The 22,575-nt window shown below is 40.0% G+C and overlaps 1 protein-coding gene and 1 long non-coding RNA gene across 3 annotated transcripts in view; one reads left to right on the top strand and one right to left on the bottom strand.

The window, feature by feature from the left end:
• LOC146405807 (uncharacterized) overlaps window positions 1-22,575 on the bottom strand; it is a 382,566-nt gene that overhangs the window by 101,205 nt on the left and 258,786 nt on the right. The window contains exon 4 of one of the 2 annotated variants that reach the window (XR_014838977.1): window positions 13,094-14,560. The exons of the other annotated variant lie outside the window; for it this stretch is intronic. This is a non-coding gene — a long non-coding RNA (uncharacterized LOC146405807). Of the gene's footprint in view, window positions 1-13,093; window positions 14,561-22,575 lie in introns of those variants that run through there. 2 annotated transcript variants of the gene reach the window in all.
• LOC146405808 (uncharacterized) overlaps window positions 1-22,575 on the top strand; it is a 502,014-nt gene that overhangs the window by 457,737 nt on the left and 21,702 nt on the right. Inside the window, exons 4-5 of the mRNA XM_085014918.1 lie at window positions 15,889-15,955; window positions 16,742-16,828. The gene's annotated coding sequence lies outside the window, so the exon portion shown is untranslated. The remainder of the gene's footprint in view (window positions 1-15,888; window positions 15,956-16,741; window positions 16,829-22,575) is intronic.

Raw genomic sequence — 22,575 nt, 5'->3', positions numbered from 1 at the left:
TCTCAGGCTGTGGCATAGGTGAGCTGGTTTTGAGAAACTTGGTAGCTATTAGATTGGACTTATCTCCAGTAGCCTCCAGGGCCAGCCCACACGAATTCCTCCTGAGTGGGGTCCAGGCTTCCCTAGTTGTCCCAGCTGCCCTCCAACCAGCCAAGCGGACTTATTTCCTCCACATAGGGCCCCAGAACTAGGACTGTCAGTCTGTAAGCAACCCATTCACTCCCCAGGGTGAGTGCATGAAATCTCGCTTTTCTCCTCTTGGTCCCCTCCTAAGGATGCAGGACCTGACCCGATGATCACTTTTCTTCCCTTCCTACCTGATTACATTTGGATCATTCTTCCAGCCTTGGTTATCTTTCTACCAGTTTCCAGCTAGTTTTCATGGGGAATTGTTCCACTTATTTTTGGTGTGTTTAAGGGGAGAGGTAGGCTCCATGTCCTATTATGCCACCATCTTGATCTCCTCAGGCAAGTAACTTATTTTTTAAATGTAAATCATTAAACACTGTAGAGATCCATGCTAAATGATTATAAATGGCAGATGTTAACATTAATCTTAAAGAAAATTACCTTCCTGAATTCCCTTAGCCAAAATAGTGGACTAGGTTATTGATGCTTTTCTTATTCATAGTGTTTTTTCCCATTATTTAATAAAAACACATTATTGAAATCTAAATGAGATGGAACAGTCTTACTAGACTAAATTACTTTTTTTTCCTTCCAAAGTTCTATAACTTCACCTCAATTCTAAATGAATAATAGCCTCACCTTTAAGAAAACCATTTTGCTCACTCTTCAAGTAATACATATTTCTGATAATAAGAGGCAAAGGAATGAAATTGTTATTATTTGATTTTGTGAAGAATTTGTTAATTTTTTTATTAAAATTCTAGAGGATTAGATAAACTAACTGGTGGAAGGAACATGCAGTATCCATGAATTGGTGATGTGCAACTCCTCACCTCCAGTTTCACTGAGATATGATTGATATTCAACATTTTATTAGTTAAGATATACATAATGATTTTATATATGTATTTATGGCAAAACAATTACCACAGTAAATTCACTTACTATGCATTACTACACATGGTTCTGAGTTTTTTTTTTCTTTTTTTTTTTGTGAGAACTTTTGAGGTCTACTCTCTTAGCAACTTTCAAATATAATGCAATATTATTAAATATAGTAACTCTGGTGTACATTGCATCCTCAGGACTTAGCTGTTTTATACCTGCAAGATTGTACCTTTTGACCATCTTCATCCAGTTCCCCTCCCTTACCCCTATTTCTGTCAACCACCAATCCTTTTTTTCTTTTTTTTTCTTTTTTTTTTTGCGATTTTAGGGCTGCACCTGTGGCACATGGAGGTTTCCCAGGCTAGGGGTCGAATCAGAGCTACAGCTGCTGGCCTACACCACACAGCCATAGCCATGCCAGATCCAAGCTGTGCCTGTGACCTATACCACAGCTCAAAGCAAACCTGGATCCTTAACCCATTGAACATGGCCAGGGATCGAACCCGTAACCTCATGGTTCTTAGTTGGATTCATTTCTGCTGTGCCACAATGGGAACTCACACCAGTGTGTCCACTGTCTATAAGTTCATTTTTTCAGATTCCATGTATATATGAAACCATGTGATATCTGTCTCTCTGCCGATTTCTCTCAATTAGCATAATGCCTTCAAGGTTTGTTTATGTTGCAAATGGCAAGATTTTCTTCTTATTTCAGAATAAATCCCATATTATTAATATCCATATATATACACATGTGCATATATACATATTATACATATTCAAAAATGCCAAAGAACACAGATAATGCTGAGAAAATTTTCTAGATCAAAAATAGTCATAACTAAATCCAATATGTGATTTGATTTTGATCTTAGACCATCAGAAAAATAGCTGTAAAGGCCATTGTTGAAATAAATTTTTTTTGGCATATGGAGGTTCCCAGGCTAGGGGTCAAATCAGAGCTGTAGCTGCCAGCCTATACCACAGCCATAGCAAGGCCAGATCTGAGCTGCGTCTGCAACCTACACCACAGCTCATGGCAGTGCCAGATCCTTAACCCACTGAGTGAGGCCAGGGATCAAACCCACCACCTCATGGTTCCTAGTCAGATTCGTTTCTGCTATGCCATGATGGGAACTCCGAAATAATTTAAAAGACTTGGAATATGGCCTATAAACTCTAAAGTGGTATTGTATCAATATAAAAATTCCTAATTTTTATAATTGTATTATAGTTATATAAATGGATGTCTTTATTCTTTGTATAAATGCTATGAAATAGATTAGTAAAGGAATGTATTGTCTCCTACTTACACTTAAAGGGTTCAGAATAAATAATTTGCATATAGATATAAGCATACAAACCTCCATATCTACAGCTCTACCTCTATATATCTGTCTGTCTGTCTGTCTATCTATCTATCTATCTATCTATAATCTATATATGGGAAAGGTAAGCAAAGCAGAAGAAAATGAAAACAATTGATGGATAAGACAAAGTGTATATGGAGGTAGTATATACTTGTAAATTTTCTATAATTTAAAATTATATATCAAAGAGAAAATCCCAAAAATATTCTAGTTTCAACCTATTCTTTCTTTTCTCATCACCTGATAGTCCTACCATTGAATTCTAGCCCGAATACACAGCCTACCTAGACAAATGTAGGCTCTATATTTTCCTGGCGCTATACTTTTCAGCTCACCATTTCCTCTTCCTCAAGTTCCTTACTTTGCCCTCTCTATCTAAAGCCACATCATCTGTCAAGACCTAGGCCAATGGCAAATTCCTTACTTTGCCTTCTCTGTCCCTTTAAGGCCACACATCCTTAGAGACCTAGGCCAGTGGTCATTGCTTTGGGAAGGTATCTAGTGTTGTTCTAGTAGGACTTCTAGCCTTACTCGGATTGAACTGACCCTTCCCTTATGTTTCACAATTTCTGATCCATTCTGCTAAAACAGCATGCAAGTTAGAGTGGGCTAGGTTGTACTGTGTTGGTAACAAGGATAAAATCTCAGAGGGTTAAAACAACTGAGGTTTCTTTCTTCTCATAGCTAATTGTCTTGATTGGCAGGAAGGGCTTTGCTCATTGTGGTCACTCAGGGACTGAGGCTGACAGAAATTCTGCCTTGACATGGGCTTCAATGATTGCACATTAGAGGGAAAGGAATGTTGGAGATCATGAGCTCACTCTTCAAGCTTCTCATCAGAGAAGTCACCTCTGTTTATTTTTCCTTGGTTAAAGAAATCATATGAGCACCCCAGATTTCAAAGGGGGTGCGACGTGCAGTCTGCCTGGAAAGAGACTATGAGTAGTTTAAAGATGTCCACTCATGGGTTTTTTTTTTTAACATCATATGAACATTATCATGCATGTTGGTTTTCTCCAGGGAATTGTGACAGCAGCTTCTATGTCCTAGTCATCCTTCCATTCGACTCTTCAAGCCCAGTGTAGGTGTTTAGTGCTTAGTCCGAATGTACAGACATCAAGAGACATGCCCAAGGTCACAGAGCCTGTGAAGTTTGGATTCATGTCTCTGAATTTCTAGTGCTGTGTACTTTCCACTATACCATGCAACAAAAATCCATAGATGTCCCTGATGCGGTCTTACTTTTATCAAGTTGCCATCTGCCATTAGGGGCCACTCTAACATTGCTAGTTAATATAGGCCTCAGTCAACATGCAGTAACCCATTTCAGAATACTCTTGCAGCCCAGACCAAAAAACACATTGATTAAAATCCCACTGATGCAAACACAGTTCATCATTTTTAACCTGCCAGGACTTCTCACTTTTGCTTTTAAAAGTCTTTTTTCTATTATTTCTCTTTCATGGCTCTTTTTATTGCAAACTTAACCACAGGGTCTTTTAGAATTGTATGCTTTTAATAACAAAGCCCAAGAAAATTCCAGAAGCCTTCAAAAGGTATAGAAAACATCAAAGCCTAAAATAAATCTTTAAAATAAATCTCACCAGGAGGCTTATGTTCTTGGTTAACCCATGAAATTTAAAAAAATATGATTGTGGTAAATTCAGATTCCCATTCATTGTTTATCGTTATTGTGACTGATTTCTCAGGTCCCAGTGGCACATGCAACGGCTAATGGCGTAGTCCTGTCTCTGGAAGTGGAAAGAGTGGAGCTGACGGTGGCAGCAGTGCTGAGCAGTGAGACGTTCTGAGAGAGTTTCACCTGTGAGGGTATTGGGTCATTATCACTTCAGTGAATGGCAACAGAATAGGCATCCTTGTATGGATCAGGACAGCTTTCAGAGCAAGTCAGAATTTCAATATGTGGCAGAAAACGAATAGAGGTGATAATTGAGGAGGCGGCATGCAGGAGTCACCCAAATGCAAGGCATCTGTTGTCGCCTGGTTTCCAGGAACCTTGAGTTATGTGAAGGGTTTCTTATTCTGCTGCAATGTCTGCCACCTCACAGAGCCAGGTTGGTGACTGGGCAAATGCTGTGGCTACTTTCTCCCACCAACCACTAGCTGTGACAGAAGTAAAATTGCCTCGCTTACTCAGATTTTCAAATGCACAATGGAACCAATTTGTGTGTCTTTGATTTGGGATGACATTTCAGTATCTCCCTGCGAGTGTGAGCAATCTCTTAAGTGACAGATCATTTTATGAGGCTTCTAACTAAGATGAACAAGCCTGTTTTGCTAACATAAAATTGGCAGGAACTTGAGCTTGAAATTTGAATGGCGCCCAAACTGAATATTTGCTCAAGTTTGAAGAGGCACAGATGATTTTATGCAAATTGTTTGTTTATGGAATGCTTCCCCTGGGAACATCTGCAGGCTCACATGGGCTGAAAGTGGAAAAGAAGATAGAAATACTTTAGTTAACATGAGTATTTTCTTTTTGAGGTGTTTGTTTCTCCCTAGATATTTAAAATCAAATTAAAGCATGAATAATATCTAACACACATGTAACATTTTTATTAAGATAGAACCGAGGCTCAGGGCTCTGAAGTTACTTAGGGGCACTATGACTCTGATAAGGGATGGAGTAGACACGGGTATTTTTAGAAGTCCCAATAAAGGACCACGGATGACGAGGGAAATTTAGGGGACCTTGGGAGATGGCTGTGAGTAAATAAATTGCTCAAAAAAGCCATCAGAACAAGGCAGGTTTGCTTCATTAGTGGAGCCTTGAGAATTGCCTCAGGCTGTTGGTTGGGGGATGGTATTAGGCCTGCATTCGTATTCAGACCAACGGCAAGAGTTTGAGGACCACCCTTCTGCGGAGTTGAATACACAACTTACCAGATACAAAGGAGGAGCTAGTACACCCAGAAAGGAAACGGGGGTCTTTTCCACCCCCAGCCCCCTTGGAGGATAAAACTCTAGCCCACTGGATCCTGGGGCAGAGCTTCCATGCCTGCCCACTTGCATCTCTCACAAGCATCCTATCTTAATAAATCTATTTCTTGTCTATCACCTTGTCTCTCGCTGAATTCCTTCTGCACGGAGACATGAACCTGAACCTCCGTGAGTCCAGACACAGGATAAGTGATTCTAATTTAAAACCTTGGGTTCAAGTCCCAATCTGTGTTCTGGCTGGGTTCGGGGACTGTTAATACTGTCAGTTTCAACTCTTCTCATCTTACTGATGAGGAAAATGAGGCTTAGATAGATCAGGAACTTACCCATTGCCCCACAGCAGTAAGTGGCTGAACAGGTTTTGAACCTAGGCCCTCTGTTTCCAGAATCCAGATTGTCTAACTTTCAGTGTACTGTGTAGACTTATATAACACAGAATCATTCTAGGGGATTGAGTTGTTATTTAATAATCACATAAAGTACTCTGGTAAAAAAATGACGGAAACACAGCTAAAAAAGTTAAGATTTGTCACCTCTTCCCATACACTCTACAGAACATTCTTTTCAGAATAAGATGGCTCCATTCATTCCCAGGAAACTAAAGAGAATACACTGTTAAACTAAGAGGTCTTTAGGCTTTGACCACCTAATCAGAGCCCTGCTTAGTATTATCAACGAGGAAAGTAGAAAATTCCCATCTTTCTCATTCTCCTATCAATACAATTTAACTATTAGTATTGCTGGGGCTTGACATAAGTTGCAGTAAATGGTCTGTGTATGGCTTATTTGACTAACCTTTCACTTCTGTTCTCATTCCTGTGGTACACATTTGGAGAGTTAAGATATGGTGCTAGTCAGATGATAGAAATGAGAAAGGGGACTTGGGAACTTACTGTGATTTAAGGGCTTATAATCTTAAGGATGTCCTACTGCTGAGTGAGGGCTGGCCGGGGCCTGCTGGAACCATCCCTGACTCCCTCTTGCTCTCATATCCGATCTTTTTTTTTCTTTTTTAATTTCCCCAAGACATTATTTCTTTTTCTACTTTACAACATGGTAACCCAGTTACACATACATGTATACATTCTTTTTTTCTCACATTATCAGGCTTCATATTAAGTGACTAGACATTGTATCCAGTCCTACATAACAGGATCTCATTGCTAATCCATTCCAAAGGCAATAGTCTGCATCCATTAACCCCCAAATCCCAATCCATCCCCCTCCCTCCTCCTCCCCCTTGGCAACCACAAGTATATTCTCCAAGTCCATGATTTTCTTTTCTGTGGGAAGATTTATTTGTGCTGTATGTTAGATTCCAGATATAAGTGATATATGGTATTTGTCTTTTTCTTTCTGACATACTTCACTCAGGATGAGAGTCTCTAGTTCCATCCATGTTGCTGCAAATGGCATTATTTGGTTCTTTTTTATGGCTGAGTAGTATTCCATTGTGTATATATACCACTTCTTCCTAATCCAATCATCTGTTGATGGACATTTGGGTTATTTCCATGTCTTGGCTATTGTGAATAGTGCTGCAGTGAACATGTGAGTGCATGTGTCTTTTCCAAGGAACGTATTGTCCGGATATATGCCCAAGAGTGGGATTGCTGGGTCATGTGGTAGTTCTATGTATAGTTTTTTAAGTTACCTCCATACTGTTCTCCGTAGTGGTTGTATGAAATAACCACTGGTTTGCAATAGTTATTCTCCTTGAAAGCCTCTGGTCATCACTTTTATTGAAACATACCAGCATAGTCTTGCTACAGATATCAATATCTAATGATATCCTTTTTTATTTTAATAGAGAGAGAGATCTGCTTTGGAGTATTTTAGTTCCTATAATTCTATAAAATTTCATGTTGGAGAACTGACTGATAATATCAAAATTATACGTCTTAGAAATATGGAAGAAATTTCTTGCAACTACTCCAAAGCTTCAAATTAATGTTAGCATACAGAAGAGGTCAAGAGTTAACTGTATAATGGTTAAGGACATTAGATTAGCCAACTAACTTTGACACCTTGAGCAAATTTCTTAACACCACTGAGCCTCACTTTTTTTTTTTTTGTCTTTTTGCCATTTCTTGGGCCGCTCCCTTGGCATATGGAGGTTCCCAGGCTAGGGGTCTAATAGGAGCTGTAGCCACCGGCCTACACCAGAGCCACAGCAACGCGGGATCCAAGCCGCGTCTGCAACCTACACCACAGCTCACGGCAACGCCAGATCGTTAACCCACTGAGCAAGGGCAGGGATCAAACCTGCAACCTCATGGTTCCTAGTTGGATTCGTTAACCACTGCGCCACGACGGGAACTCCTGAGCCTCACTTTCCACATCTTCATAATGAGCTAAGGCAGTTAATGCACTTACCACACTACGTAGCACACAGAAAATACTCTGTAAATGCTACTAATCATTGTGGTATTGTTATTAGGAGGAGGAGTAACATGGCAGAAGATTGGAAATCCTACCCTAGTTCTGTCCTTAATATCAGTCTCCAAAACATGAGGAGTAATGGGAATTCTGCTGGGATCTCACATAAACCAAAATCAACAGGTGGCAGAATTTGCATCCCTTAAAGTTGTGTAAAAGCAACTTGAGTGTGATGTCCAAATGGGAGTGATTATGTAGAGTTTCACTTCGTGGGTGACATGCTGGCAAACAGAAAGCTGAAGCGGGACACGTTTCCACTGACACGAAACATGACTCCCCTCTCCTCATTTGTTGCTCAGGCTCTCTGTTATGTTGTTTTTAAGCCATTTCTGTGGCGTGGTACTCCTTCTTCTTGCTTCAATCCATTTTCTTAAAAATTCTGCCAGATCTGAGAGCAGATGGTGCCTTATTGTTCAAGAAAGTGGTGCTTTTGTTGAGCGTTTGATCACACTTTTCTGTTGGGGACTGGCTTGTCAGCGACTAGTACCATCAGGATAAGATGCAAGCCAAGGGAAAAAACCCACATGTTTGCTCAGTGTGTCAGAGGATGTATCGACAGTTGCATCAAGACCTGAAAGTATGGCTTCAATCTTTAAAACATAGGAAAGGAGTATTTTCATTTTGTCAAATAAATCCAGGTTGAAGGCTGTGAAGGTACCATAATCATATGAAGACAAGCAATCCACACAGACATTAACCCTAATATCCGAAAACAGCTACCTCATAGAAGAAAGAGAAAGACTGCTTCGCTTGTTCAGTAAATGCTATTGAATACTTGTTGTGTGGATCATTGTGCTATGTGCTGGAGGTGAATTATGGTTCATAAATTAAGGTGGTCCCAGTCTTGAGGGTGAGAAAAATATATTAACAGATACGTTAAGTTACATAATGAAAAACAGGTTTTTTTGTTTGTTTGTTTTTTACTTCCCTTCCCCATGGAGTCATTCTCTGCCTTTCCTTTTCCTGCTCTGGGCCCTGGAAGATTGATCCCAGGAGTCATTCCACTACCAGCTGCCTCCAAGTTAAGTTCAGCCAATGGAGTTACCAGCAGGAGATCAGAAACTAGACAGTCCCCCTCCCACCCCCTCCCTGCTTCCAGCAGTGGCTGTGTGCTCCAGGGTTGCTCCTCCTTCCATTCTCTGCTTCCCTGCAGCTCCAACTCTCACTGGTTTCCCAGAAACACTGCCTCCTCCTTCCTTGGAGGAAGAAGCTTCCCACCTGGGTTTATTTGTTTGTTTGTTTATTTTCATTTTTAGGGCCAAATCTAGGGCATATGGACATTCCCAGGCTAGGGGTCGAATTAGAGCTGGAGATGCCTGCCTACACCACAGCCACAGCAATCAGATCTGAGCTATATCTGGGACCTATACCACAGCTCATGGCAATACCAGATCCTTAACCCACTGAGTGAGGCCAGGGATTGAACCCACATCTTCATGGATACTAGTTGGGTTCTTTATCTGCTGAGCCACAATGAGGACTCCCAACCTGTGTTTATTTGACAACTGCAAATTACTGCTTTCTTCCCACTTCAGCCTTTTCTAGTGGTAGCAGATTCCAGTGCTGCTGTTTTATGGGTGGCTCAGCATTTCTTGTTTGTTCCCTTAACCGTGTAGTCCCTCAGTAGTGAACCTTTATTTAAACCTCCTTTCCTTGAAACAACTGAGCTAAAGTCTGTTTCTTGCCATAACTCTGACAGATGTAAACACTATAATAGAGACACTAGTTTAATCAACATCCGTTCAATCATAGACTGTTTACTGACTGCCTGAACATGACAGGGTACTAGTTAGAAGGTGCAAATCATACTTTGTAATAGAACTTGATGGAAACTTTCTGCACTGCCCAATAGGCTAGCCACTGGGCACATGTGATTATTTAACCATTTGACATGGGACAAGTGTGATTGAGCCACTGAATTTTAAATTTTTTTTAATGTTAATTAAAGTTGTTTAGCTACATGCAGCTGTTGGTTAGTGGCTGCTGTATTGGACAGCACCAGTATGGGCCCATTTTAACAGCCCCTTGGTTAGAGGGAGAGTTGGAGAACGAGAGGGGTTTGTGGTGAGATGTGACTAGGAAGGAAACATTTGAGCTGCTCTGTTGATGAGTGGGCCTTTCCTAGGCAGAGAAACGTGGAGAGTGCATGCTGGGCAAAAGGAACAACTTACATAAATGCTGAGAAGCGTTGGCACATGGAAAGTAAACGCAGAGTATCACAAAGCGTTTAGACCACAGCGAGTAAGAGAGATGGGTTGGAAAAGGAGCTGGGAACACGGGTTGGAACTGCATGGTGGTGAATCTTATTTCATGTCTGTATTTTGCATCTTGTATACTCCATAAGAACACCACCGTTTTAAAACATGTTTTAAGCATGATAGTAATGATACATATTCCTTTGAAAATATTCCATCGAGCTTTTAATTTCAAAAATATTTTTTTGATTATTTACAGCATACTCAACTGTGTTGCTTCCTATTCTTTGGACTTTTCCTAAACACAATATTTTAGTGACCTAGTTTGATTCAGGAATGAGAAGGTTCCACAGAGCATAGATGAGGCACATACAGACAAGACCTGAGAGGGTCAGGAGGAATTTCTATATACGTCGTGAAGCCTATGCATGGCTTAAAGAATGGACAAGCATTCTTATCCATGACTCTGTGTACCTGTGTAGGTTGGGTATAGAAGGGGAGGAATAATGGGAGTGGAGAAGAATGTGTTCCTATCAGTAAACAGTAAATGGGAGGTAAGGACAAGGCTGGGAAAAAACTGGAGTGGTTTAAAGGGTCAGATCTAAGTTATAAAAAGATGACTCTAGATGGATATCTGTGTAGAATGGTTTGGAAGGAGTAAGACTGGGATGCCAGTTAGAATGCAGGGAAAACATCATGGTGTTTGAACATAGGTTCTGAGAAATGATATGTGTTGTGTGTGGTCTTTCACACTCCCAGTCATATTTATGTTTCTCCAAAAAATAAAACAACTCTGCTTTTGCTCTGGGCCATAACAACTGCTCTTATTTAACAAGTAATTACTCTATGCCGCCCTTCCAAGTCTTTGCGTGCTGTATGTTAACTTTGCTTAATCCTCGAAACAACCATATTTTAAGTGGGAAGTTGTCTGGATGGCCGCAGACCCAATAATAATTGACCTCTCAGCTTACATCTCTCACTCCCACTACTGTGGCATTCACTTAGGTATCCTGGTGGCTCATCAGACTTACAGAATTCCATCACGGTCATAGGAGATGGCATTCACTGCAATAGATCATGGCAACTAGTTCAACTTTGTAAACTTCCCATTTTCCCACTGAATCTGACCTGTCTTTCTTATAAATAGAATTATATTAGTTTTCATTAAAAAAAGCCAAAGGACAATTGGATGAAATGGAGTGAGGGGGAGAAAAAAGAGCTTTTGACATTTGGTATCTTTCAACATTCTTTCTAAATGAACGCTCTGAATCTCACTCTTTATTTGAGGATTGCATAAAAAGACACTGTAGCTCATACTAGTTTTTAGAATAATAACAATTGCAAGTCAATATTCACAGAGAAAACTTTTTGAGGTGGAGACATGTGGTATACCATGATGTGTCTGGGAACCCAGGTCCACGACAATTTTGGTTGTGTTGAAACATAGGATAGATGGTGAATATCCGTGAAAGATAAGGTTTTAAAAAGCTGTGAAGATGAAGTCATGAAAGGTTTGGATCTTCTCTAAAAGTTGGATTGTATCCATTTGAAATGAAGACCTGCTGAGGGCATTAGGCAGAGAAATTATATAAACGGTAGAAAGCTCCCTTGCACTTGGATGATAAAACTGTAAACTGCAGCTTTGCTATCATCAGACCTACAGCAGCATGGGATTTGGAAACCCATCACTCCATTCTGGAGCCATGTGTTATTTAACTAAAGGACTAAGGGACTCTCACTGCTAAAACACTGATACCAGGCTTGGCGCATGGAAATGGCTGGTTTGGTTGAAGCTGGGAATGCTTGGCTACATTGGAGTCTCCCAGTGGAGTTCTGCTCCTTTTTCCAGGGAGCCTAGAGCCAACAGAAATCAGTTGAAATCAGGTCAAGTTATCATCGGTGAACTAAAATCATAAGAGTGGCTAATCAACTGTTGTCAAGAGAAAATCCTAAGTCAAACATAAGGAAAATGAGGCTTATGAATCATAGTACCATCTTGGCTTCAGCCCTCCGGCAAATGAAACTAAATGAGTAAAAATATATTCAGTAGAAACATGACTTGCTCTAATTCTGTCTAAGGCACTTCAGCTGGAGAAGCAGAGCGCCCTCCACAGACCTAAAGAGAACAACTTTTTCTCTGCTCCTGGAGTCAGACTACAAGTTCATTGTGATGGCCTGACCCCTTCCAAATGTGTAAACACTGGACAAGTCATTTAAATGTTCTAGTCCTCATTTTTTCATCTTAAAAAGGTAAAACTGCTCACGTCTGCCTCAGAAGGCTTGTAAGCGTCAGGAGGGCAGGGATCATGTCTATTACCTGCACGCTGAGTCCCTACTGGATAGCACAGAATCAGGCACATGGCAGGCATCTAATGGATATTTGTGGAAGGAATGAATGAGTGAGGGGAACTAAATGCTCTAAGCATGACCTGAAAATGCTATGTAAGCCACAGAATGCTATATATATGTACACATGTATGTTAGGATGCTTAACTTAACATTCTAAGTTCACTCAAACTCTACTTAGGCTCACATCCAAAGTACATCACACATAAAAGCTCTCCAATCACTTTTTCCCCAACACCAAAAAGAAACAGCTAAACTACTTGTCATATTATTTGTCAGACCACGGTGTGCATTTTTTTCTGTCATTCCTTAACTACTTCTAAGAAATAGGAACTATCGTGAGCCCAATCTGCAGATGGAAATCCAGCCTGAGGGAGATGTAAGTAAATTCCCAGAGAAAACACTGCAGTAAGAGGTGGCATCCAGACTCACTCCCAGGTCTGTCTGCTCCAAAGACTATGATCCATTCTACTCCTCCAATGGAAACTTTAGACTTTTTTAAAAAAATTAAAACATATTGTCGTCAAAAATATCAAACCCTGAGTTGCCACATCCAAGTAGACTGAGTCTACATGGGGAAAATGGAGTTATTGAATTAAACAGAACATCACATTTAATTCAGTAGATGTCTTTTCAACCCACAAACACTGTAATTCTATCAATACTGTTTTTTTCTAAGGATGCAATTTATTTGGCTTCATCTATGTAAAATCTATATGGGAGAAACGCTTGGGTTCTTCATTTGCAGACCTGGGTTTCAATAAATTTTTTTTTTTGTATAAAGTTCCACTTTTTATATGTTACTTTTCATTTGTAAAGCATAAAATTCTCCTCAATCACTGTCCTTCTCTAGAATATGGTAGTTTGTTACTTGTGCAGTTGTTTAATATATTTTTGGAAGTTGGAGGCATTATCCTAAGAAAAATGTGAAAAATACTGCCAAAATGTCTAAATAAAGTAGCATTACAGTGAAAAGAAATCTACCTTTTTTAATAGTTGAAGTCAGTTAAAGGATGACTTTGTCTGATTCACCCATTTTCTCTGTTTGCTTCTGTCCTTTCTCTTTATATGTTTCTCCTGTCTTCTTTCCTCTCCTATCTCAACTCATCCCTTTACTGATAGCCAGCTCTGGCTGCTTAAAACAGGGACAGTTCACCTCCTGAACCTGTCTACCCCAAACCAACTTACTCAGCATTGTAGGTCTTTTTTCAGAACCACGGGAAAGGTAACCTAGCCAAGGATACACTCTGTCCTCGTCATCCGTGGCCAGGGCCGTGGGGTCCCCGCCGTATTGCAAGTGATACCTGCATGCATACACAGGCTAACAAAGGGGTTTGGGCCAGAAAAAAGAACTGGTCCTCTAATAGAAGAGGAGGGCTCTCCTCTGAAAATAAAACACAGATGGGAACATTATTAAGAGGATGGTTGGCAACTCCTAAAGGAACGTCTGAGAATGTCATATCCATATATGTATCATAGGAGATTGAGTCTAAATTTTCAACTTAAAAAGTAAAGTTAATTTCTCTAAAATACTAAATTCATTGTATAAGTTCATGAAGAAGAACCGATTCACATTATCCTTTCAATCCTTTTTTCTTTCTTCTTCTTTTTTTGCTCTTTAGGGCCGCATCCATGGTGTATGGATGTTTCTAGGCTTGGGGTCCAATCAGAGCTACAGCTGCTGGCCTGTACCACAGCCACAGCAAGTCAGGATCCGAGCTGCACCTGCAGCCTACACCACAGTTCACGGCAGCACTGGATCTGGATCCTTAACCCACTGAGCAAGGCTAGGGATCAAACCTGCCCCTCAGGGATTCATTTCTGCTATGCCACTGCAGGAACTCCCTCAATCCTTTTTTTTAGTAAAGGCTCAAAGTACACTATTCTCAGACAGTATTCTGAATAATGAAAATACCAAATTATTTTGGATTATATAATAACTTTACAAAAATATTAGAAGGAAATATTGTTTGAAAACACAAGTGCTCTAAATATTTTAAATTTAAAATTGATGTGGGCTTTCATCACAAACCCTTACTTATAGTTCAGTTGATCACAGTAGTTCAAGTAAACCTTTTATAAACTATTAGAGTCTGCTTATCTATTAGCATCCAAACACACTGTCAAGAAAAATAACTCAGTAACTGTCATCATTAAATTTTTCTGTCTTATTTTATCCTTTAGAATCTTTGCGCTTTATTTCCTTCATCTGTCAAATGGGGATCCATCCATCTGGAAAAAAAAAAAAACAAACTTATTTTGAATACCTGTTGGGTGCAAAGTAAGGCACTAGTTACTGAGTGATGTGCCTGGCTCGAGCATTTCTCAAGGGATTTCTTAAAGGTCAAAGGAGCTAAATGTTTGAAGGAATTTGAAAAGAATAAATTGTAACACATACAATATTGTTATTTTCTTTTTCTGGCTCCTGTAGAGTATCCAAGGAAATATAAAAGTCTTTTGGTCTTCCGGGCAACTGAAAATGGAAAGCTGCCACAGGGAGAATCAACTGCACAAATAGTGATTAATATGAAATAGCTAATTAGACTGAGCCTCTGGAGAAAGTACAAAAAGCTGAGAGATGGAGAGGTGCATATTGCTCTGTTTGTTCTGGCAAAATGAAAGCCTTCTCTCGTTTACATTTCTTCTTATTAATATGCTACACAGACTATCAGCAGATCCCATTTTATTCTGTTTGCAGGGCTTTAAGAAGGTGACTCAGGGGTACCTAATGAAGAATGACAAGCACCTAACATCAGTCAAATGTTTCAATATTCCTTTTACATTCATCTCCCCTTTTGCAAAGATTAGTCAAAGTGCTTAACTGGAGAAACTAGGAGAAACTATGGACAGCAAGGAAAACAAATTAATCATGGCCTTTTGAAAGCAAGTAAAGAATTAGCTGAAAGTTGAAAACAGTAATAAAACCAGATTCTGTTTGCACAGGAGCGGTTCAACCACGACACAAAGCAAAACAGTCTGTGCATTGGGGCATCTATGGCTTTGACTGAATTCACAAAGAACTGAGTGTCATACAGATTGTGTGATTCTCAGCTCAAGTCTGAAATGGCAAATAAAGTCTTGTACCTTCAGGTTGTGTTATATACTCAGATTCCACACATTCCCCTCCACCCCTTTTAAAAGAGGTTTTCCGGATTATTTCTAGAAACTTCTTTAAGCACAGGAAGTAAACTTTCAGCAGTTATCCCTGCTTATTGGGAAAAAGCTCTCTGCTCCTCTGAATTATTCTATCAGAGAAGTCCAGGGAGCTCTTCCAAGTTTGGATCATGGAGGCAGCTTCCTGAGAGCTGGAGCGAGAGGTGGGATAAGGTGGACTCGGTTTATCCACTGGAACCAGAGAAAGAAACTGGGTTATCTTGTAAATGTGATCCTGCTCCTTTCGCATAACTCACTGGCCGCCTCTGCCTGAATCGCCGAAGAGTGTTAAGTGGAAAGAATGCCCTTATCATAAGCCGCTATTTGCTAGACACTAAAGTAAAGAGCTGTATAGTAATGATTTGATTTAGCCATCAAGTGACATCAATATATTTTTTATTTTACAGATGAGGAGATTCAGCCTTTGTGAAGAGATCTTGGATGTTGAAGTAAAATGTGATTATTCGTATAGAAGTAAGTGCTTTTGGAACAGACGATAAAGATGATAGCAGCAAGATATTTCTCCAAACAAGGTTCTCCACCTCCCTGAACCTACCCTGTGCAGGGAATCTGGATAGTTATGTCATTGTGCTGGGAGTCAGATGTAATAGAGGCGAAGGATTGGGGAACTGTAATTTTGGAGCAAACAAAATCTTTATAAAGTCAGTCATCTCTCTCCCAACACAACACTGTAACTTACATTCAAAGCATGGGCATTACTAAGCACCCCAATTTTTTTTCCAGGTTTCCACTAATTAGAGGATTCTTTTTAATAGTTGTTAGTAAGGATCAAGGGGCCAATATTATAGAGGGAGAAGCATAGCATTTTTTTTTTTTTTAATACAACTTTCACATTCAGAGAGTCTGACACTAAAATGGATTCTTTAAACTCTTGCCATGTCAACTGGGGTCCTGGGATTAGTAGTATTGTCATCACCTAGAAATCTGATAAAAATGAAAATTTCAAGCCCTGCTGCAGGCCTGCTGAATCATACATAATATGCGCTGTAATAGGATAACCACATAAGTAGTACGCACATCAGAGTTCAACGGCATTGCTTTATGACATTATTTCACTGGTGTTCAACCTTGGCTGGGTATCAAAATGACTTTGGAGTTTCATAAACCTGCAGTCTTGCCAACCTCAGTGTAGACCTTTGGGGTGATAGAGGGGAGATACAGGTTTGCTAAACGCCACTAGGGATTTTGATATTTAGCCAGAGTTCGTTTTGACTTCAGCCTTTGTGATTTTCTATGTAGGTAACAGAGATCTGGCCAAGGATGGAGCAACATCTCTCAAAGGCTGAGAACACTCTCTGGGTTGCACTTCGATGGCAGCGGCAAAAGGTCTGGTGTTCTCTCCTGGGCCTTTAATTTCTCCTCTGAACTTTAAAGGTGCCTAAACCTTTCCAAAACCATTCTATTACTTTCATCACCACAGTCTCCCTCTTTTTCCAAACTCTATCTCCTCCCCTTCTGTTCAATATGAGAAAGAGGGAGAAACAGCAAGGAAGCAAGGAGTGCAGGTAAGACTGTACAGTTCTCTGCTGTTTTTGTTCTCATTGCTGCTTGTGGGGAAGGAGTAGAGCCAACAAAGTCTGGGAAAACATTCCCCCTGCTCTTCCTTTATACTTCTTTAGGCCACTTCGTGTTTTGTTCTTAGTAACCAACAAATGTCTAAACCTCCTACATTTTATGTGCCTGTATTGATCTTATAATCTTTAACCATAATGTCTTTGGCCCAAAACATATTTTGGGAAAATGAACATTTCAAAAGTTGGTTATTCAGCAATTAAACCCTTCTACTCTATCGAAGGCAGTAGAGCTAAAATGTCTTTGTTGAAATTACCATGGAATACATGAATTTTTATATATATATATTTTTATTTTTATTTTTTTCCACTGTACAGCAAGGGGACCCAGTTACACATACATGTATACATACTTTTTCTTCCCATTGTTGTTTTGCGATGTAAGTATCTAGACATAGCTCTCATGCTACACAGCAGGATCTCATTGCAAATCCATTCCAAGAGCAATAGTTTGCATCCATTAACCCCAAGCTCCCGATCCCTCCCACTCCCACCCTCTCCTGCCCCTGGCCGCCACAAGTCTGTTCACCATGTCCATGATTTTCTTTTCTTTGAAATGTTCATTTGTGCTGTATATTAGATTCCAGATACAAGTGATATCATATGGTATTTGTCTTTCTCTTTCAGACTTACTTCATTCAGTATGAGAGTCTCTAGTTCCATCCATGTTGCTGTAAAGGGCATTATTTGGCTCTTTTTTATGGCTGAGTAGTATTCCATTGTGTATATATACCACTTCTTCCTAATCCAATCATCTGTTGATGGACATTTGGGTTGTATCCATGTCTTGGCTATTGTGAATAGTGCTACAATGAACATGCAGGTGCATATGTCTGTTTTAGGGAAAGTTTTGTCCAGATATATGCCCAAGAGTGGGATTGCTAGATCATATGGTAGTTCTATGAATAGTTTTCTAAGGTACCTCCATGCTGTTCCCCATAGTGGTTGTACCAGCTGACATTCCCACCAACAGTGTAGGAGGGTTGCCTTTTCTCTATATCCCCTCTAGCACTTGTTATTTGTGGACTTATTAATGATGGCCATTCTGACTGGTGTGAGGTGATATCTCATGGTAGCTTTGATTTGCATTTCTCTAATAATCAGGAATGTTGAGCATTTTTTCATGTGCTTATTGGCCATCTTTATATCTTCCTTGGAGAAATGTCTCTTCAGGTCTTTTGCCCATTTTTCCATTGGGTTGTTGGCTTTTTTGCTGTTGAGTTGTATAAGTTGCTTGTATATTCTAGAGATTAAGCCCTTGTCCATTGCATCGATTGAAACTAGTTTCTCCCATTCTGTAAGTTGTCTTTTTGTTTTCTTTTTGGTTTCCTTTGCTGTGCAGACGCTTGTCAGTTTGATTAGGTCCCATTGGTTGATTTTTGCTCTTACTTCTGTCGCCTTGGGATGAATTCATATATTCACATCTGAGCTTATAAATAGGATTCTTCAAGTGCAATGGGTTATGGACTTGTATTTGTGTCTCTAGCCATTTGTGAGCAATTCATGTGGAATATTCTTTCCCAGAACTACCTTATAAGGCTCTTATGTGAGCTACTCAGAAACAGGAGACACCCAAAAGAGTAAGGAGGCTTTGCTTTGGCAACCATACTTTCAATATTTTGCCTTTCTCCCACCCTTACAAAATTATCTCCTGGCAATGTTTATATTAATAGCTATCATTTTAATAATGGTTTTTTTGGCACCATGTGTTTCAGGGCCTCTGGGCACCTAAACAAAATTTTCTAAACAAAATGACAAAATTAACCAAATAAGACAAAAGCCCAGATAAAGAGTGAATAAGCCTAAAGCAGAGAATAAAGCAGGGCAGGCAAACTAAATACTGAATTGCCCCTAGCAATGCGGTACTAAGGCGGTGGTGTTTTGGGGATGGAGCTGTTCACGTGAGCGCGGCACTGTGCAGACTGCCAGAGAGTGGTGCCCTCATCCAGATCTCCATCTGAGGTTTATGTCTGTTCTCTTCTTAGGGCAGTTTGTTTCTTTAATAGGCAGAGGTCTTCAGTGCACAAGGCTAATAGTTAGACATATTTAATGTTGGGATGGATTTGAGATTGTCATTGGACTTGAGACAGTGTTCCAGTTCCAACACTGTCCCTCTCTGTCCCCTGAGATTCAATATTTTTATTTATTTTTATTTTTCATCTTTTGTGCTTTTAGGGCCATACCCATGGCATATGGAGGTTCCCAGGCTAGGGGTCTAATCAGAGCTGTAGCTGCTGGCCTACACCAGAGCCACAGCAATGCCAGCTCCGAGCTGTGTCTGCGCTCTACACCACAGCTCACAGCAATGCCGGATTCTTAACCCATTGAGTGAGGCCAGGGATTGAACCCGCAACCTCATGGTTCCTAGTCGGATTCGTTTCTGTGGCGCCACGATGGGAACTCTGAGATTCAATATTTTTAATCATCTGTAAAATGCTACGTGCATCATTAGGGTTGCTGTGGGAAGTTAATGACATTATTCATGAAAAGCCTTGGCCAACCAAACACTCTAGAGATATAGGTATTATCAATATTTATACTATTTTTCCTACTATCATCTGAGATGGCAGTAGAACTGATAGCAAAATTTAAGGGCTCTGACGTCATAGACCCATTTGGAAGCCATGTCAATCTGGTGAGGGTGAGCAAAGGATAGTGTGGTTGGAAAGGAAGTGAAATAATGTGTCAAGGTTCTAAGAACCGAATGGATTAGCTGAGATATTTTTGGAAGGCTGATAGAGCCACACATACGGCAAGAGCCTAAATTGTATTTGAGAAAACAGACAAACTATTCAATATTGAAAATAGTTTCAATGATGAAAAGACAGGATTGTGGGATGTCTAATGTTCTTTTTATTTTTTAAAATTTTATTATTTTTATTTATTATTATTATTAAAATATAGTTGATTTAAATATTTCATCAAGTTCTGTTGTATAACAAAGTGACCCATCACACACATTTCCCTGTGCTGTACAGTAGGATCCCATAGCCAATGCATTCCAGATATAACAGTTTGCATCCCCCAAACCCCCAAATGGCCATCTATCCCACCGCCTCCCCTTCCCCCTGACCCAGAATCCCAAGTCTACTCTTCTTGGCCATGCTCTGTGTCTGTTTTTTGTTTGTTTGTTATTTTTAGATAGGATCATCTGTTCCATATTTTATATTCCACAAATATATGATATCATATGGTTTTGACTTTTTCTTTCTGGCTTACTTCACTTAGTATAAGAGTCTCTGGCTCCATCCATGTTGCTGCAAATGGCTTAGTTTGTTTTCTTTATGGCTGAGTAATATTCCATTGTATATATGTACCACGTCTTCTTAATCCATTTATCTGTTGATGGACATTTATGTTGTTTCCATGTCTTGGCTCTTGTGAATAGTATTGCTATGAACATAGGGGTGCATGTATATTTTTCAGTGAGAGTTTTGTCTGGATATATCCCCAGGAGTGGAAGTGCTGGGGCATATGGTAGCTCTATATTTCGTTTCCTGAGGTATCTCCATACTGTTTTCCATAGTGGTTATAACAATATACATCCCCATCAACATCAGATGAGGGTACTTTTTCTCCACACCCTCTCTAGCCTCTATCACTTGTCTTGTTAATGATGGCCATTCTGACTGGTGTGAGGTGGTACCTCATTGTAGTTTTGATTTGAATTTCTCTAGTAATTAGATGTCTAGAGTTCTTTTAAAATTTATTTTTATGTGCTATGATATACCACCTTCTATTCTGTCCCAAATATAACGAAATGCTCCCACTCACCCAATGACGATTAAGGCTGCAAGGACTCTAGTCAAATGGAAGGAAAGCTTATACAAGCAAAACCCAGATGAGCAATAGAAACTCCAACAGAGCTGGTAAGCTAAGGATATTTCAAAGACCACTCAGATATCATCTTTCAACTCATCCAACACTACTCTTTGAGTCTTACTGGCTTTCTGCTCTATCATACTCACTTCCCCCAGAGTCAATCCTTAGAGTGATTTGGCTTGTAAAGCTTATCTGGGGCCCAGGCTTGTCCTAAATTCCCTCAATATTCCCAGGCATTCTTTTCTTGAAACAGATCTACTGGTTATTTTAGAAGAATTCCCCTACTGTCATGTAAAGTTAAGTTGCGTTTGCATATGTTTATAGACTTGTTTTAGCCCCCTTTTTAGGCATTTAACTCTTAATTGTTGAAATCATTTGCTCATTCTTTCCATCTGTATTAACTTTTGTCTAAGCATCCTCATGGGCCCAGCATAGAACTAGATACTGGGATTGGAGGACTGAGCCTGAGTGATGTGGTCCTTGTTCTAGAACTAAGCTGGATATACAGGATGGTAACTGTAACCACGGCAGCAGTTATCCCTCAGGTAGCTCCAATTCCTCAGGAATGGGATGGGGTTGCATTCTTAGCATCATGATTTTTTCATGATAGTAAGGTATCCCAACATTGAAAAAATGATACCAATATTTCAACCCATTTAATTGCTCTCAGTACATGTGGCATATAGAATAATAGCTGGCACATACCCACCAATTCTCCAGCCTTGATTGGTATGCTTCAAACTTAGGTGTCGTAAGAAGAATATTATAGTAGGTGTCAGAACTCCCAGGCTCTGTTTTACCACACACTGGCTTGTCTGACCTCAAATGAGTTGGCCGTGAGCTTTGGTTTTTAAATTGAGGGGGTAATAATCATACCTGATGGCATGCTTCCAAAGGCTGGTGTAAAAGAAACAAAATAAAAGTGTGCACCATGTAATTGATCTTTGTTTACAAACTCACATGTGCAAAACCAGCAACATTTATTGAAATTTGATTTTGTACCCTCATTCCAATGGGCTGGTAGAAAACCCAGCCTCAGTCATTTTGAGTTTTCCTCTTCCCCGTAATGGCATCAAGGTGTTTTACTATCGCCAAAACATCAGAGGACCCCTTGGTCCAGCGACCCGTTTACTCTGATTCACACTGACGTGCACCCATTATCCTTCCTCACATGCTCCTTGTTCCCATGCCTCACTAGGGACAGGGGATGCTTGCCAAGGTCTAGGATCCTATGCCAGGCATCAGCCTCTCTTAATGCATACACTGACCTTCCCACTCATCCCCAAGCACCTGCAGCTGCTCTGTGAGGGTGATGCTCTCTTCCCGCCTTCACTAGAACAGCCAACATCAGTTTTTAAAAATATTCTGAGGACTTTGACCCCAAAGAGGAATATCTGCTGACCTCAAGCAGCTTTTTCTTTGCTTTCTACACTGCAAAACTGGCTTAAGGCAGAGGAACCAGAAAATACATAGGACTTGGCAACACATTCAGAAGACCAAGAAGGAAAAAATAAGGAGAACTAATACAAAGGCATATATTAATAAATTATCCTGTCAAAGGGCGTTAAAAACACATAAACTCTGATACATGCATATGTGGTTAGAATTCATCCCTGAGTCATAGGCGCTTTTGTGGAGCAGCAGGTAACTAACCAGAAAAGAGGCACGTCTTCTGCATTT

Source organism: Sus scrofa, chromosome 2 (assembly GCF_054392235.1).
Source record: "Sus scrofa isolate SSC_HxYL_T2T_F1_AM1 chromosome 2, Sscrofa_HxYL_maternal_Yorkshire_Landrace_v2.0, whole genome shotgun sequence".
NCBI classification, from domain to species: domain Eukaryota; kingdom Metazoa; phylum Chordata; class Mammalia; order Artiodactyla; family Suidae; genus Sus; species Sus scrofa.
The sequence above is the reverse complement of the archived record's forward strand: the minus strand, read 5'-3'. Positions and strand labels throughout refer to the sequence as shown.